Raw genomic sequence first — 5,049 nt, forward strand, 5'->3', positions numbered from 1 at the left:
GTGGTTCAGTCTTCACCCGTCCAAAGCCAAAGCCCTGGTCTCCTCCACACTGACTACACCTGAGGGGAAGAGGTCCTCAGCGCTCCAGAAGACGACCTCGCAGCCAGCGTGCGTGCCCCATCACCTGGGGAGATGTGGAGGCTTTGGCGGGCGGGCCCAGAGAATTGCCCCTGACGGGCCCCCAGGTCCTAGTGCTCTGTTCTTGCTTATGTGTGCTATAGTAACTGCTGACTCCCAGACACAGGCGGCGGCAGCCCGGGGCTTGAGCCCAGCAGTGTGAGCTGGTGTTTTCAATTCATCTTTGGAGGATGAGGAGAATTGGGTTGGAGTTGCGATTCGCAGACTCCAGAAGGTAAACGGTGGCAGCTGTGACGGGAAGATGAATGGAAGCCAGGCTTGCATCATGGAGTGGCCACTGGAATGGCAAGGAGTGCCTGCTAAGCCGCTGGTGGGTTCATTGACATTTTGGGACATAGGGGTGGATGCTATCATGCTCTCCAGAGCAGAGATGGAAATGCTGACTGCCATTGCCACGTGCTCCTCTTTGGGACAGTGTAAGACCTGCCAGGATGGCAGGAATGAGAGAGGTGGCTGATGCCCCATGTGCATGGACTGATTTCCTGGACTACGACCCGAGTGAGCACTGGCTCCTTTGTTGGATGGACTTCAGCCCATGGCAAGCTACCCTTGCTGTGTTTGGATGCTGGGACCTTTGTGGGAAGGGGGCATGCATGGACCTACATTCATTTTTTACAATCAAAATGGAACTGTGTTTAACGGCACCTAGAAGGTAACACAATGGGAGGGAAATGACATTCCCAACCCCTAGGAGGAGTCCCCTGTTTAAGACCCCCATTCTATTTCCTAACTAGTCAAACATTACAGAAGCTTGCCTCATTGTTTAATCCAGCTAATCTATTAGCATATAGTATAATAGGTATTATAGTTGTTTTAGTTCTACTAGGGTTCCGTTGCATAATGCGTAGCATTCAGAAGCTACAACAGCAAGCTGTCATTCATCAAGTCCAATTGGCTTTAATTAAAAGAAAAAGGGGAGATGTGGGTGGAGCGCAGAGCGCATTCCTAGCAGCTGCGGCTGATGCAGTGCTGTGAGAATACTCCAGCTCCCAGTAGTATACTGGGCACACCCAGGAAGGGAGCTCGCCTGCTATAAGGAAGTGACTTAGCGCCAACCATGCAGCTCCCTGATCTTTTCAGCCATTGGCTATGAAGGACACACTATAACACCCTATAGGCTGAACCCATGTATATAAGCTAGCTTACTTCCTGAATAAAGTGGATCTGCATCACTGAACCTGGTTCCCGGAGTCGGGTCTTTGTGTCTCTGTCCTCACCCCAAGCAGGACTTGTCCACAGGCATTCAATACAAACATATGAGTAAAATAATAATAATAATAATAATAATTTCAATGAGATTAAGCCCTCTAAGACATACATATTCATGCATGTGGAAAAGTTTACATTCAAGAATAAGTTACATAGCAAACAAATCATAGCATTTATTCAATAAGGAATATTAAAATAATTGCAGTTAATAGAAAATAAAATAGCTTCAACCATATATAATTTTATCAAGTACATACTCAAAAACCTCCAGAATTTAAATAGGAAGTTTAAAGAACCTCTTTTCAAAATATGTCTTCGGAAAACCAACTAAAACAAATTCTACATTAACTTAGGAAAATGTACATGCAAATCCTTATTTGACCTATATATAAAAATTGGATGAAATACAGAGGAAAATGAAGGTTACCAGTTTCCAAAATTTCTGAAATGCAGTATTAGTATTAAGTAAAAACACTTACCTGCAAAATAAAAACAGCTTGAGGTATTTCCATGATCACATGTAAAAACATATCATAGTAAGATGGGGTTCCTGACTGCAACACCCCAACCCAATGGAAAGAGGACTTTTAAATTCTCCTACCTGAGGCCTACCGTCTCTTCAGACATGAGCATTAAATCCTATGCTAGACAAGTAAGATTTCAAAGGTAAAATCAAATCTAAGGTTAACAAAAAACTGTACTGGATAAATTAAACAAATTAATTACGTCACCAAAGATGATACTTTAAACCTTTACATACAACATATGAAAAGGATGAAATCTTTTATTTAGATTTGGTCTTTCTTCATCTTTTCGTAACTCTGAATCCTGAAAGGTTAGCAAGTCACTATGCTCATACATCTTGTAATCTCTCTCTTCACACAATAAGCACACATAAACAGCATATATGTCAATATAATATTATCAACACGGCATAAACATTGAAGCAGTAGATACATTTTACATGATAAAGGCTCTGGGCCCTGGCCGGTTGGCTCAGCGGTAGAGCGTCGGCCTGGCGTGCAGGGGACCCGGGTTCGATTCCCGGCCAGGGCACATAGGAGAAGCGCCCATTTGCTTCTCCACCCCCCTACCTTCCACTCTGTCTCTCTCTTCCCCTTCCACAGCCAAGGCTCCATTGGAGCAAAGATGGCCCGGGCGCTGGGGATGGCTCCTTGGCCTCTGCCCCAGGCGCTAGAGTGGCTCTGGTTGCAGCAGAGAGATGCCCTGGAGGGGCAGAGCATCGCCCCCTGGTGGGCAGAGCATCGCCCCTGGTGGGCGTGCCGGGTGGATCCTGGGGCGCATGCGGGAGTCTGTCTGACTATCTCTCCCCGTTTCCAGCTTCAGGAAAAAAAAAAAAAAGATTAAAAAAAGGCTCTGTGCATCATATGGCCTGTCCCAACAAAAAGCAAACATTAGAGTGCCGTTTCAGCAGTTACAGTGCTGACATGATCAATGTAGCTAATTTGGTTTATACCCGTCATATATTTTCATAGTCATCCACAAGGAAGAAGCAAAAAACAAAGACTGTGTTTTAAATACAAAGTTATATGCCAACTCCAAAAATGACATACTAACCAGACATCAGCACTCAAAAGCTAGGTTGAACAGAACTGGCTTTATGCACATGAGGTAAATTTGTTTTCAGAATATAAAATTAAATGGTAATGTCAGCAATCTTACTACTGTTTCTATATTTATGATTAATTACTAGCAGTACAACTCCCAGAAGGAAGGAGATGAATCCAGTGGCGATGTAAGCAATTCCCAAAAGTGGATTTTTTTTCTCCCATCCATGAAATAGTGCTTAAGATCATCCGTTTTCATCCGTCTAAAGAATATACAGGGTAATTGTATGTGATATTCAAAGCATATTTTCCAGCTGGTAATGTTGGATGTAAATCACTTTTCTGCTCTATGAGACAATACAACTTACGAAAAGCAGGCAATGCTGCAGTACGCATCCAGACAATAAAATCCTCATTTATGAACCCATTATTATCTTGGTCAGAATCCAGCATGTACACTGGTTTAACCCAGTTTACAGGTTTTGTTGTACCTTTGAATCGTTCCTCTAGGTCAGGGGTCCCCAAACTACGGCCCGCAGGCCGCATGCGGCCCCCTGAGGCCATTTATCTGGCCCCCACTGCACTTCCAGAAGGAGCACCTCTTTCATTGGTGGTCAGTGAGAGGAGCACATTGACCATCTCATTAGCCAAAAGCAGGCCCATAGTTCCCATTGAAATACTGGTCAGTTTGTTGATTTAAATTTATTTGTTCTGTATTTTAAATATTCTATTTGTTCCTGTTTTGTTTTATTACTTTAAAATAAGATATGCGCAGTGTGCTTAGGGATTTGTTCATAGTTTTTTTTTATAGTCCGGCCCTCCAACGGTCTGAGGGACAGTGAACTGGCCCCCTGTGTAAAAAGTTTGGGGACCCCTGCTTTAGGGAGTCTTCTCCAGGGGGATTTCTGAATTTCACATTTTTATCTGTCCACCAAGCAATACCTTTCTTTTTCAAAGGAACAGATGTCAAATAAGATCCATTGCCAATCAGAAACAATTCTAATGTATCACTAAACATGCTGTTGGCAATTGCGCCACAAGGAGCAATTGGTTTGTCTTCATTTCTTCAATAAGGCTCACATTCCTTACTGGGATTAAGTAAAGAACTAGAATCTCCATTTAGCTGACTGTTATCTCGAGATTTCACATAGCGACGATGGTTCTGATAGAAATTAGACAGTCCATAATACATAAACACATTGCCCTCTACCTGACCAGGTGGTGGCACAGTGGATACAGCGTCGGACTGGGATGCTGAGGACCCAGGTTTGAGACCCTGAGGTTGTCAGCTTGACTGCGGGCTCATCTGGTTTGAGCAAAACCTCACCAGCTTGGACCCAAGGTCGCTGGCTCAAGCAAAGGGTTATGCAATCTGCTGGAGGCCCACGGTCAAGGCACATATGAGAAAGCAATCAATGAACAACTAAGGTGTTGCAACGCGCAACGAAAAACTAATGATTGATGCATCTCATCTCTCTGTCCCTGTCTATCCCTCTCTCTTTGTCTCTGTAAATAAAACAAAAACAAAAACAAACACATTCCCCTCAAATGACTGTTCCAGTGTGAAGTTAATGCTACAAACACAAGATGTCACATTCATAGATAAACATTTATGGCAGGGACTGGGAGGGTCTATTCCAGTATAATCAATCCCGACCTCGCGGATGTTGCTGGAGGTGACGAAGATGCCGATGCCAATGGGGATGTATACGAGGCCGATGATGAAGAAGGTAGCCAGCACCAGACCATCCGTGAGTATAGGCTGCCAAGCCGCAGCCGTTGCAGTTTGAAGGTCATGTTGTCCAGTCTCCAGCTCTTTGTGGTACCCCAGGAGCACACAGGGCCCATCATCCACTCCATCCTTCACGCTATAGTTCATCGCCATGGACCCTCTGAGCGCTGCGCCATCACTTGCAGGTGGACTGTCCTGGGAAACCGCCTGCTGACCCTGACCGTAGGTGTGCAGGTGCCGCTGCCGTCACGATTATAATGCTAAGTGAAATAAACCAGGCAGATAAAGACAAATATCACATAATCTCACTTATACATGGAATCTGATGAACACAATAAACTGGAGAACAAAACAGAGGCGTGGACACAAAGAACACAAGGACAGCTGTCAGAGAAATGGGGG

General features: G+C 44.5%; 1 pseudogene; it reads right to left on the reverse strand.

Moving 5' to 3' along the window:
• Window positions 1-3,004: 3,004 nt before the first annotated feature.
• On the reverse strand, window positions 3,005-4,800 carry LOC136323001 (cell cycle control protein 50A-like; annotated as a pseudogene).
• Window positions 4,801-5,049: the final 249 nt, after the last annotated feature.

This window comes from Saccopteryx bilineata, chromosome 2 (assembly GCF_036850765.1).
Source record: "Saccopteryx bilineata isolate mSacBil1 chromosome 2, mSacBil1_pri_phased_curated, whole genome shotgun sequence".
Classification (NCBI taxonomy): Eukaryota; Metazoa; Chordata; class Mammalia; order Chiroptera; family Emballonuridae; genus Saccopteryx; species Saccopteryx bilineata.